Source organism: Orussus abietinus, unplaced genomic scaffold, assembly GCF_000612105.2.
Source record: "Orussus abietinus isolate OABI.00-Male unplaced genomic scaffold, Oabi_2.0 scaffold33, whole genome shotgun sequence".
NCBI classification, from domain to species: domain Eukaryota; kingdom Metazoa; phylum Arthropoda; class Insecta; order Hymenoptera; family Orussidae; genus Orussus; species Orussus abietinus.
Window position 1 is genome coordinate 799691 of NW_019394294.1, and position 14272 is coordinate 813962.

Consider the following 14272-nt stretch of genomic DNA (forward strand, 5'->3'; position numbering starts at 1 on the left):
GATTCGGTTTATATTTTAACAAATTTTGGTACGCTCTATTTTGGGGAATTTTCGACATTTTGGCGTTTTAACTTCTCGATTAGGAGGTTTGATATTACCCGGATAAGACAGATAAGGGTTAAAGCGACCATATGCTTTTTTAACTTTCTTAATTGTTAATAATTTAGTAGAAAATCAGGGAAAAGTAATGATTTTTGGGCCTTTACAGGGCATTGGTGGGGTTTATTTTTTAACAAATTTTGGTACGCTCTATTTTGGGGAATTTTCGACATTTCGGCGTTTCAACTTCCCGGTTAGGAGGATTGAAATAACCCGGATAAGACAGATAAGGGTTAAAGCGACCATGTGCTTTTCTAACTTTTTCAATTGTCAATAATTTAGTAGAAAATCAGGGAAAAGTAATTATTTTTGGGCCTTTACAGGGCGTTGGTGCAGTTTATTTTTTAACAAATTTTGGTACGCTCTATTTTGGGGAATTTTCGACATTTCGGTGTTTTAACTTCCCGATTAGGAGGCTTGAAATAACCCGGATAAAACAGATAAGGGTTAAAGCGAAAGGGTTGCTCACGTCGGGGAGGAATTGACCTCAGGCATTGTTCACCCTTCGGGGTCGTACGCGGGTCACGTAATATTCCATACTTGTCGGAAATTCTCCACCCGGGATAATTTGAGAGACGTAGGGCCTCCAGGAGGTTTCTAACCTCGTAATTCCCAGTACATGCATTATCGTGGAAGACCTGGGACCTCCTTTACCTCACGTCACTTCCAGAAATGCCAAATTTCACGAGCACCATGTTAACTTCTAAATCGGTCTTTCGAAATTTCCCTCCCTCCTCCTAAATTTTATCGAAAAATATCTAATCATCCCTGTTTAAAAGAAAAATGCATAAAAATTCTCTGCACCATATTCAGGACGTTTGAAATTAAAATTCCGACGTGTTGGCAAAATTCCCAGTATATGTAGGTAATTCAATATTTTTCCGAAAAATATTGAATTACCCCTGTTTAAACAGAAAATTGCATAGAAATTCGCTGTATTATATTCGGGATTCTGTTTTTTTTTTTTTTTTAATTAAATTTCGGACGCCAGGGTTGACAATTGAATTTCGACGTGGGGTTGGGATTTAATTTTACCTCCGAATTGTGGTCTCTTTCTCGCGTATTGTGTACAGTGCCTCGAGGTAGGTCATTTTATTTGCGAGGAATAAATTCAGGAGTAAGTGAAATTCCCAAAAGCTCTGGTTAACCGTTTAAAGGGCGATATTCCTCAAGGTTGCGGCCTCCGAGCAGAATTAACGGGGTGCTGTATATGGCTCCCCGTAACAGGCCGGCCAAGTTCTGGGTAGATGGATCCGAGTTTGAATTAAGTTAGAGGACACAAATTCGAGACAAGTAGCCAAGGTGCACCTCCGATAGGCAACCCTTGGTCCATGGGATAATTAAACTCTGGCCCAGGACTTGTGGAGAAATTGTTCAAGGAATTCAACCCCAGAACCTGCCATTATAATCTGTGATAATGTCACCAATTTCGATTACTTTCTCTTCCCACCTAAAATTCCTCCACGCCACGATTGAATAATCTAACTAATTAATTTCCTTCAAACCCCCCGAATTTTTAAATAATATAAATATCCAGGCATCCTATAAATCCCTTCGAGCAAAATTTTCGCCCTGTACTTACAGTAATGCCAAATTAATAGTCAAACATCGACCTAGGACAATCTACACAATCTCCCCTCGACGACACACTAATGCAACTGCTTTTCTATTTTCTTTTTTATTAATTACAAATTTTTCTCTACGAATAATTTTTGCCACTTTAAAGAAATTCGAGGATTTTTCAAGCGATACGTTTCCCGCTCGGGAAATTCGATGGAACGGATTGGTTAGTAATTACCGGAATGCCAAATTATATTCCCCGCCACGGTTGACATTTCCCTGAAACTGGCATTTACGAATTAATTGCCGGAGGTGTTATTTAATTTTCTCACCCGTTGTCGGAAAGTTGTCGAAACGTCCGAACTTGCACGAGTTCGTTTCCTATTTCTGTACAGTTTTGGATTTCCGAGGTGTTGGAGTACTCATTGCCAGTGTCAGTGAAAACACTCCATCAACATACTTTCCCCTATTCAGAGAATTCCAGGATACACGCGAGAAATTCGTGAAAATTCGAAGGAAAAGTCCCCTTCGCGCCTCAACCCTTTTAGTGCCGGAGGCCGATATATCGGCCCTCGTTGCACTGGTGAAAAGTGCCAGAGCCGATATATCGGCCCGCACCTTGTAGCGCTTTACTATTCGCTTTGCGAGAGATCTCTATCTCAAAATAAATTTATAATACGTTATAAATAGTCTAATTTCATTACGAGAGAATTAAAATAACGATACAACAACACCTATAACAACCTATAACCTATAACAATTACTTGTTTCGGATGAGATAATCCGTCCGGCGCCTTCCATGTGCCTTGGAGTTATTTTTTATGTTTCTTGCGCAATATTACTTATTTTGTTAAAAAATATACTGGAAATTTAAAGTATATACTTTGCAATAAACGGTCTATATAAATTTATGATAAAAAGATGACTTTTCCTATGTGCAATTACGTTTTGAAACAGAGAACTGAATTTTTCTTTTTTTTTATATCACATATACCTTTGTTATTTATGTAATTTTCAATGAATATAGAAAAATTAGCGTCACTGTTTTATTCTCTATTTTGTCCTTAATACCCTGCTTTCTGAATTATGTAAATATTGCTTTTCGTTTGGTTTTTATGAGCCTTTTTCCAAATCCTAGTAAAATCGTAAAATTCGGCCGGTTATCTTTGCATAAGTACCTCTTTTTTGCCCGGCACTAAAAGGGCTAAAATCGATTTTACATCTCTTTCTCTCTTGACTGGAAATAAATATGCACCCCAGATACATATAAATGCGCTATCATTTCTGTACAGTTTTGGATTTCCGAGGTGTTGGAGTACTCATTGCCAGTGTCAGTGAAGACACTCCATCAACATACTTTCCCCTATTCAGAAAATTCCAGGACAAACGCGAGATATTCGTGAAAATCCGAAGGAGAAGTCCCCTTCGCGTCTTAAAGACGATTTTACATCTCTTTTTCTCTTGACTGGAAATAAATATGCACCCCAGATACATATAAATGCGCTATCATTTCTGTACAGTTTTGGATTTCCGAGGTGTTGGAGTACTCATTGCCAGTGTCAGTGAAGACACTCCATCAACATACTTTCCCCTATTCAGAAAATTCCAGGACAAACGCGAGATATTCGTGAAAATCCGAAGGAGAAGTCCCCTTCGCGTCTTAAAGACGATTTTACATCTCTTTTTCTCTTGACTGGAAATAAATATGCACCCCAGATACAAATAAATGCGCTATAATTTCTGTACAGTTTTGGATTTCCGTGGTGTTGGAGTACTCATTGCCAGTGTCAGTGAAGACACTCCATCAACATACTTTCCTCTATTCAGAGAATTCCAGGATAAACGCGAGATATTCGTGAAAATCCGAAGGAGAAGTCCCCTTCGCGTCTTAAAGACGATTTTACATCTCTTTCTCTCTTGGCTGGAAATAAATATGCACCCCAGGTACATATAAATGCGCTATCAGAGGGATATCGCCCTAGCGATACACGCATGGAATATTTATGCGAGAAGGCCATCCCGAGCCGTGATTTCATTAATATTTCATATGCGCCGAGGATGCAGAAGAGGGAAGGAAAGAAAAAAAGGAAACGTGCGGATTTGTGTTTCTTTTCCTTCCTCGAATCTTCAAGAAAGGGAGCGCTCCCTCGGGCGTCACGAGAGAGAGAGATCGATGATAGACGAGTGAAGAAGGAAAGGAAAAAAAAGAAAAAATAGAAAAGGAAAACCGAGAATTTTGATAACGTGATAGATGGCGGGTCGAAGCGATGAGGAGAGAACGAAGATAACGTGTTGGCAGCTCCAGAGGGGCCATAAAACAATGTCTCGTGACAAATTGCCGGTTTAGAGGGAGAGAGAAAGAGGGAACCTTTGGGAATCCTCGTTTTTATTTATCGGGATAAAGAAAAAAAGATTGAAATGATCCAGGGAAAATTGAAATCGGGGCGAATTTCGGCGGGGATAAATAAATGAAAGCGGGTCTCGATCTGCCTGACTGTGTTTTTTTTTGTTGCCAGATTTTAGGGAATTTTTCCCTCGGAATTTCTCGGATTTTACGTCCCGTGGGAACGGGGCATTGAAAAACTGGAATTAAATACTTTTAAATATTCATACCGCCGACTGATTGGGAACGATCCGCGAAAGGTCCAATCTAGAGTCCATCAGGGTCGAGGGAGAAGTTCCTGCTCGTTGGATTATAACCTGCGAAATGAAATTTCTGCGTTAATCCGGCCGCCATTGGAGAACGGATACAATCGATCTCGTTCTATTTCCCGAGAGCAGAATCAAAATCCACCCTCCGATTACAGAATAGCTTCGCGAAGTCGCACGAAGAGCTTTAAATCGCTCCGCCTCGAAAATTGGGAACCACGGTGGGAAAAGAAATCCATTGAACCAAAAGACATTTCTTCGTACGGTCCCGAAGAAATACATTTTCTAAATTCAACGAATCAAGTCACAATTAAACGTCGCAATTTATTCGGCTTCACTTAGGTCAAATAATTATTCCCCGAATTAACAAAATATCTCTCTGGGTCGACAAGAATGTTTCCGTCAGTTCTGAAATGGCTTAGGAAGAAATGTCGAAAGAACGTTAAATTATAAAAGCTGCATCGAAAGCTTCAAATCGATAATTGGGACCCGGAAATGAATTCGCGTAGAAATTGCTTGGCAGAAAACGTGGAATAAAAATCGTGAAAAAAGAAAAAAGTGGTAAAAATAGGAAATAAGCGAGGATAATTCCAGGGTATTTTCCAGGAGTTCCGGAGTCCTGAAAGAAAAAAAAAAAGAGAGGAAAAGGGAGGTTCATCCGGAGCGGGAAATTGCATCCTGCCGACCCTGAAGACCCGCAAGCTCTCCGGATGAATTTTTTTTGCAGCTTGTAACGCATCCCGAATCAGTGCCCACCCCTTTTGGATCGATTTCAGCTATCGATATCTCGTATCGTCTCGATGACAGGCGACCTTGGTTGACAAGCGGAGACATACAGGGATCGGTTAGTCGGTGCATCCGAATGCAACTGCAATTTCGCTCTGCCGATAATCCTGCCCGGGGCGACTCCACCCCCGCGATTGACATAAACGGGACTCTGCGAGGAACTGTAATTCCAGGGACTGATTTTCGATTAAACTCGCAGATCGGTCCCTAAATCGAGCCGTAATTTCTCGAGGAAATTTCCCTTCGAGAGTACCATAGAGAGAATGAATGCATCGTTACGAGTTCGCGCCTTTGAATTGCAGTAGCCCCGAGTGCAGTCTTTCCGAAATGAATTCTCACCTGTCCCGAAGTTGCACGGAAGGGAAAAGACATTTGCACTTTTATCAAAGGATCGTATTGCTGCTAAAGCTTTGCTCTCACTGCAGGAACAATTGCATTAATAAGGAAAATGTTTGCAATTATGTCGAATGCATGTGCAATTTCTTATCACGATTGGGAATTCCTTTTCCGCGCATACGATAAAGAATTTCAATTTTCGCCTGGCAGGGTCGGCGATCAAAATTGCAAACGCGTGCGAAAAATTCCCACACCGGATATTTGTTAGCTAAATCGAAATATGGCCATCCATAACCATCCGTCCGAATATCCGTCGCGCTCTCCACCTTCAATTTCCCGATATAACCATTTTCCCTCCCCCTCCGTCTTGGAGGTGGTTCGAACTTCACGGGACATCGAACCAAGGAACGTCTCAAACTTTGGACGCGTGCTCTATCTCCCGATGCTGATGTCGCGTAGAAATTCTATCTCGTCATGAGATGTCTTCGGGGTCTGCTTCTCCCTCCGAGAAATTTCTCTTCTATAAGTTTCAATAAATTTCGAAAAATTTCGACGGGACCATTTTTTACTGCATTTCGTTTACGATCCATTAAATTCCCGTAAAAACCTATTCTCTCGTGCGACATCTTCGGGCACTGTCTACCTGTCAGAAATTTCTGTTCTATCGATTTTCACTTTTTTACATTTTCACTTTTTTAGCGTCTATCGGGAGAACGATTTTTATCTGCGTTCGATTAAATTCAAGTAGAAATTCAATTCCAATTTTTATCTGCTTTCAATTAAATGCAAGTAGAAATTCAATTACGATTTTTATCTGCTTTCAATTAAATGCAAGTAGAAATTCAATTACGATTTTTATCTGCGTTCGATTAGATTCCAATAGAAATTCAATTCCGATTTTTATCTGCTTTCAATTAAATTCAAGTAGAAATTCAATTCCGATTTTTATCTGCGTTCGATTGAATTTCAGTTGAAATTCAATCCTGACGTGTAACGTCTTTAGAGTGTGGCTCTCTTTAAGAAATTTCTACTCTATTGATTTTCATATGTTTTCAGTGTCTAGATCGATTTTTATCTATTTCCGTTCGATTCAATTTCTGCAGAAATTCTATCCTCTCACGCGACATCTTCAGCGACTGACTTTCTTCCAGAAATATTAGCTTCTTAAATGTTGACATTTTTCAGCATCTATCAAGAGAGCGATGTTTATCTGCATTCGATTAAATTCCAGGAGCAATTCTATCCTCTTATGCGACATCTTCAAGATCTGCCTTTCTTCCAGCATGTTTCTCCCCATAAGTCTCGACGTGGGCATTTTTTTTTACTGCCCATCGAGAGATCCATTTTTACGTGTTTGCGTTCGATTAGATGTTTTATCACGGTGATGCGTGTGAGGAAAATGGAGGGAAAACCTAAGGTCCTCTTCAGGGGATGGAGGGTAAATATTTCCACGGTATTCCTTGGGAACACTTCGGGAACTCCCATCAGGATATTTTCAGAGGACCTAGATACTTTCCGTGCAGTTTACCGTAAAAAAAAGCTCCGACTGGGGTCTCCTCTATTATTTGAAGGCCTTGAAAGCAGCTTGCACGAAAGCGCATTTTCCTGGATGCAACGAGGATTAACCATAATAGCATCGAAAATATTAGAAACCATTACTCGGCGATGCTGTCCGACATTACGTGAAAACAATACACGAAGGCGAGCGAAAGACAAAGAGAAGGAAAATTAAAAGTGGAAGGTAACACGCCGTGAAAATGTCGCGGAGGTCGAAAGTCGCGTCCGGGAAAATGCGGGATTTTCCTTTGTGCAAAAGTTTCCACCCATTCTTCGTTGTTTCTAAGCCTCTGGAAATCTTGCACCGGATATCGCGTTTACCCTTTTGTTCAAAGCTCAGAGAAAAATGAGCAGCTGAAAGCGTTCGGGACTGCAACTCGAAGAAAGTTCCAAAAGTTCAGAGCGAAGCTCCATTTCCTCGCGTTTCCCGATCCCCGGAAAAAGCACGCGCCCCCGAAAATTCCAGAAATTTCTGAAAATGGCAAAAACAACCGGAACAAATTAAATACAACATCCGGAATTTTTGTTGCGCCATGGATAAGAAATATGAGAAACGGGATTCAGAGACTAATCTGCATATCAGCCGCGGGAGTACAAACGTACTTAACGCTGGGAGATTTGCAATTTCGAGTTGGCGTTATCCTTCGGGAGTTGGGTCCCGGATTTGGGAGCTTCCTTGAGCCTCGACTCTGCCGGAAATTCGGGCTCGTCAACGGGAACTTCCGGAATAAATTATGACGCTCGCCTTGACGTCAGAGATCCAGCTTAAGGCGCTCAAGATTTAAGACATTGTCGAGTTAATATTCGAGAAAGAAATCCGTGATTGAAAATTGTCCCTGAAGATAAATGAAAACAGCAAAGGACTGCGAAAGTAAAATGTATATTTTGTTGATACCAAAATATGACGATGAGTTTACCATAAATGGTAATTCACTGTAGAAATACAAAAATGACGTTTCATCTTATGGATTGGGCTTTTCTTATGCCTTGTGAATTTATAAGTGCTTTCATGTTATAAGGAATTTAATTTAAAAGAACGGGGAAAAAAAATTTAGATTTTTTCTGTGACTTTTCCAGGAGCGACGTGCTCCAGTTCGAAGGATGAACGTCGCGCGAGAAATTCGACACTTTATTTTCTGGATAGGACTTCTTTAATGAATTACAAATTTATATGTGTTCTCGGGCTATAAGGAGATTCACTTAAAGGAGTAAACAATAAAAATTGAGGTTTTTCGGGGACCTTTTTAAGAAGAAGCGACGTGCTCTAGTTCGAAGGACGAGCATCGCACGAGAAATTCGACACTTTATTTTCTGGATAAGACTTCTTTAATGAATTACGAATTTATATGTGTTTAAGGGCTATAAGGATATTCACTTAAAGGAATAAAAAATGAAAGTTGAGGCTTTTCGGGGACCTTTTCAAGAAGAAGCTACGTGCTCCAGTTCAAAGGATGAACATCGCGCGAGAAATTCGACACTTTATTTTCTGGATCGGACTTTTTTTATGAATTTCGAATTTATATGTGTTTTCGGGCTATAAGGAGATTCACTTAAAGGAATAAAAAATATAAGTTGAATCTTTTCGGGGACCTTTTCACGAAGAGGCGAGGAGCGACGTGTTCCAGTTCGGAGGATCAATATCGCACGAGAGATTCGACTCGCAGAGCCAACAGGTGAGGCGCGCCGGGAAAAGCTCAGGCGTGCGGGGTCAAGGGGTTAGGGGGTGAATATAAAATTACCCCCGAGTGTCGGGTACACCAGAGATTGTGGGGGATGCTGCCCCGTTAATGTGCGCCCAAGCTCCAACACTTCTAGTGGGAACTAAGTGCCTTTACCCCGCGAAATTCGAGCGCAGCTTTAGCGAAAACCTCCCCTGGGGATGATGCTCTCAACATTTCGGATTTCACCCCTGTGCAAAATATCTTCGCCATTCCGGGTCATATCTCCTAGATCTATCAATGAATTAGGAAAAAAGAAATAATAATTCCCATCAAAGTAGAAACCGTCAAAACTATCATTATTAAGATTCAAGATTTTTTCCTCACCGTTTCAGTTTCTGCTTTATTTTTTATCCATTTTTTGGGCCTTCAAGGAAGAGAAACTTTTCACTGCGAAAGAATGTCTGCTGAATAAAACGGTAATAATGAAAATCCGCCCCAGAGAAAATGTAAAATGGGGTCTGGTAATGGAAAAGGATCTAATCAAGTAATCGAATGTGTGGAGGTCACACGAGGAAGTGTTGGAGATCCGTCCATTAATTTGCGAGGGTGCTTGCCGTCACTTTGTTGAACAAAGCCAGCCAAATGTCGGTCTATTACCCGCGAAGTACAGGGGGGGCTTTTCGCGTAATGTTAGGGGTGCCCGACGTGGAAGGAATTTCTCCCCCGAGCCTCGCCGAAAATAAAACCCCATGGACCTGGTTCGAATAGCCCCATTTAAAGGGGTAAAAAAAATCGAATCGTAGGATTCACGGAAATATCCAGCAATTTCGAAAAATTCTCATAAATTCGAATTTTGATTTTTATCATATCTCCTAGGGATGGCCACTTTCAACCTCTCTGGTAAGAGACTTCAAGAGACCTAACGATGCCTCGCGGTTATCTACCACCAAGCAGAAAATAAAAACAGCCCCTTTTAAGGGGTTAAAAAACCAAGTCTAATAATCTGCAAAAAATTCAGCAGTTTAAAAAAGAATTCTCGTAAGTTTGAATTTTTATTTTCTCTGATTTTTTAGGGGTAGTCTCTTTTTATCACCCTGATAAGGGGTACCGCGAGGCTCAACAGGGTCTCGTGGTTATCGTATGTCCTCGGAAGGGTTGCTTCCCCCTATCTCTCGACATACGCCCTTATTACCAGGCGATGATAAAATTAGCCCCCAAGTCTGGATAACCAACCCCTTCTGAAAACGCGCGTTCAAAGTCATAACTCACGTATTACGACCCTCGTAACGAGTCTCCTAGAGGGTGGATGGTTTGCGACGTCTTTTATCAGCGAAGGGAGCCAATTGCGGGTTAAAAGGGTGGGCTGAAAATTCCCTCCCCCTGTGCAAGGCACGCGTGATAAACTAATTTCGTAGGGGATGAAATGCCTCAAGGTGTATTAATTCTACCCTCTCACGTGGGGATCATTCACCAAGGAATTGCGTCGACGAGGTAATTATCGATTCGGAGCTGGAACAATTTCCAGAGCAGTTAAAGGGGCCAGGTGTATTTGCTGGAGGGTTGAATTCTCTATCTTCCAACATTTGGCATCTTTATTGCATTGGAGATAATATCACCCTCGAAGCAGTGATAACCAGTCTCGAAACGTGCGTTCGGAGTAATACCAAAGAGATACTCTTGTTTACAACCCCTGCGAGCGACGCGTATAATTCCCCAAATAAATTCCCCCAGGTGAAATTTCTACGATTTCCGATTTTTTAAAAATACCCCATGCGACATATCGACCGGTAGAATTTAACTAGAATTATTCTGGAATTTTTTCCTAACGGAGTGTCCTTAAAAAAAATTCCTGGAGTGATTATGAATAATGGGAGGTGTTGGGTAGCACCAAAATGGCGAGGGATAATTTCTAAATTTATTCTACTTAAATTTCTTCTTACTTCTAGATTCATTTTAGTTAAGCCATTAATTAATAATGGGATTCTACGGCGTTATCCTTCCTGGTAGTTTGATTTGAAGATCGGATTATTTACAATGAGAATTTACTGTGGGTAAATTCGTTAGTAAATTTGTGGAAGGGGTCGATGTGGTTTTTTTAATGGGAGGAAAATTGGACAAGAAAAGGGGGGAGTTTTTATTTCAGTTCCGACGTCCGTCTAGAGGGAGGAAACGAGGGAAAAGCGGGAAAAAATTGCCGACACGACCCGGACGGCGAATTTTCTATTTGCGGCGCCGGCGGCGGCCCTGAAGAGGCCCTCGAATTTTCTGGGGGAGAAAACACGGATCGGGGGTAAAAAAAATTAATCGAGAGGGAAGCTTCGCATCCCCTGGCGTACGTCTGCGTGGCACTTCGGGCCGGAAGTGGTTGCGTGACGGTGGGAAAAAAAATGAAGAGGAAAAGGGTCGACACCGAGGGCTCTGCAATCTCGGAAATGTACGCCTCGCTGCCTCCTGCACTTCTTATTACCCTTTATCACCCTAATTCCAGGGTGGCGTGCCTTCCTCTCGGATAAATATCGAGGAATCGCCACTTGTTTCCATTAATTTGACACCCGGGGTCGATTAGTAGCCGATCGATTCCAGGAAAATGGTGGCGCGCGCAAGGGATGAATATTTCCGGTAATCCGTGTATTTAATTCATGTAATTGATTAAATTCAGTTGATTTACCTAATTTATGAACGCAGGATTTAACGCAATATAGAATTTTTGGATCGTTGTGTAGTTTTTTCCTGAATATGGGATATCGAGGGTTATCATCGGTTAATCTGCCCGGGGGAGAAGAAAAAGACATCGAAGATATTCGCTCTCAAATCCTTCGAAGGATCCGCCGGGGCTTAATTATTTCCTGGCGTTCATTAATTTCAGAATAATTAGAGGGGGGCGCGTACGGAGTCCAGGTGGAAAAGCCAACAGGCTGAGGAAGTTTCAATAACCCTACTTCATGGTTATAGGACCTCGGAAGCTCGTGACCGTATTCCCGTTTCCGTCAGGAATCGTAAAAGCTACAGTATGGCCGGACGTATTAAAAGCGCGAACTGCATCGTTAAATCACCTTACGACTGCACTCCCCATATGTCGTGATAAACCCTCATATTTGTAATATATGTACCACGCGTCGGAACAAACGGGTCCCATTTCATGGGGGTGTTTTTCATGGGGATCCGAATAGCCGGTGCTACGAACAGAACCTAATCGATTCAACGACCGATCGATTGACACTCGATAATAATTTTTCGAATTTTTTCTACCATAAGTATTCATCGTTACGTCTACTAAATCGCATCTCAAGAGTCCCATTTTATTTGCCCTCGGTAAAAAATCTCTTCAACGAATGATTAAAATTAAAAATGATATGCTATGCCTCGGAATAAAGATATGAAGAAATTGAACAGAAATTGAGATTAATTCTGGATATCCGAAGGTACACTTTGCTTCTCTTATCTCCAATTTTCTATCACTCCGTTCACTCGTCGATGATTTATCATGGGGAGATTTCCCTAGAAATGGGGTTTATTCTTGGTATAGCGAGGCTGGGGATATTCCAGGGATCGTAAAAGTTCAAGAAATCTGAGCCGCCTCGTCTTTATGCATATCGATGGGTGATCGATTAGGCGCGTCCTGGAATCCCTTCGATTATCATTAGGGGTGACATCTCAGAATGAGATTACGCAGGAGTCAGGCTCGTAAATCACCTGTTCCGGGCCATATTGAATGCAGGAAGGTGCATTGAGCAAACAACGTCGAGCTGCCCCTGCGAGCTGAATCTGAGGGCGATAAATTTCCCTAGCGAGGGGGATGCGCCCCCGTTATGGGATTCTAGGGGATTTCTTCAGGTGTCGGTGAAGTTTCCCCTCCGCAGCTTCCCCTGGAATCGGAAATCTCGTTTCCACGCCGATCGAGCTCGAGGAATCTCCCAGGCAACATCAGCCTCGACAAAAAATAGTGTAAGATACTTTCTGCATGAAAAAAATCGATTAAAAATCAATTCCGAAAAATTGTTAGGTTTCTTTTCCTTGTTTCAATTATGATCGAGTCTTGCAACAATGTGCGCGAATTAAACGCAATTTTCCGACCGGCAATTAATTCGAGAAGCGAATTATGGGCGATAAAAAAGTGGGTGACACTTTCTGCAGGACAAAAAATGGATTAAAAATCAATTCCGAAAAATTGCAAGGTTCCTTTTTTTTCTCTCAATTCTGGTTGAGTCTTGCAACAATGTGCGTAAATTGGACGCGATTAGTTGGCCGGCAATTGATTCGAGAAGCAAATTATGGGCGATAAAAAAGTGGGAGACTGCAGGAAAAAAAATCGATTAAAAGTTAATTCTGAAAAATTTCAAGGTTCCTTTTTTTTCTCTCAATTCTGGTTGAGTCTTGCAACAATGTGCATAAATTGGACGCGATTAGCTGGCCGGCAATTCATTCGAGAAGCGAATTATGGGCGATAAAAAAGTGGGAGACACATTCTGCAGGAAATGAAAAATCGATTAAAAATCAATTCCGAAAAATTGCATGGTTCCTTTTTTTTCCTCTCAATTCTGGTCGAGTCTTGCAACAATGTGCGCGAATTAAACGCGATTAGCTAGTCGGCAATTAATTCGAGAAGCGAATTATGGGCGGCTTCGTGCCGATTGACTCATTCACGAGACTTGACTCGACGACCTGCGATTATAAGCCCTAACTCGAGGCGAGTACTCTCAGAGTGAGTACGCGTATGCAACCAGCAGGTGCATTACCCTGAAGTGTGCACATTAAGGCAAGTGCACAACGGAAGATGTCCACGGATCGGCATTTTACGAGGGCGTTTCTCCTGGAAGGGAACCCATAAACGACATTCATCGATAACCTCCTTTTAAAGGTAGAAATAGCCAAACCCGTAAAAATGGCGGATTTGCCCATTGAAGACAGGAAATCTCGTTTTCGTGTTAAACCTCCTTTATTATTCTTTCTTTTAGTTCGACACAATTTCTCGCGGTACCAGTGTGTACCATGTTGTGCATTTCCGTTCGAATTACGCATTTCCATGCCGATTCGAAATTCCAGTTTAATATATTCAGCCTTGCTCGGCGCGGAAGTTCGCCAACTCCGGAACTTCTGTGCAATTCCGGTAACGCGGATTCGAAATTTCGCGGCTTGTCGTCGGTTTATCGGTCCCAAGTTATTAGACAAATCCACACTTAGTGCTGATTTGAGCGATTAAAGTCTAATTAAACAGAAAAATAATTAGGCTACGAGGCAATTTCTTCTCTTCTTTGCTGGCCTTTCGAATATTTTCTTCATTGTAGTGCTCTGATGATGGTTTGACATTTCAATTCCAGAATTTCCGTGGGACTTCAGACAGGAGAAATCTGAAATTTTTCGACCTGTCGGCATATCGAATTGAAATTATCCCGAAAATTAAGTAAATCCAGCCTTCATGCACTGACAAAAACAAAAACTTCATTGAACCGAAGAAATATCTCTTTGACCAGTGCCAAAGAAATGTTTCATAAATTGAAGAAATAATGATCTCACTCTAATTAACACGAATAAATGGTATACAACATTTGTTCTGAATTATGACAATTTAAATATGTTTATTTGAGTGAAGTAATTATTCTATGAAATATTTCTTCGGTTCAATG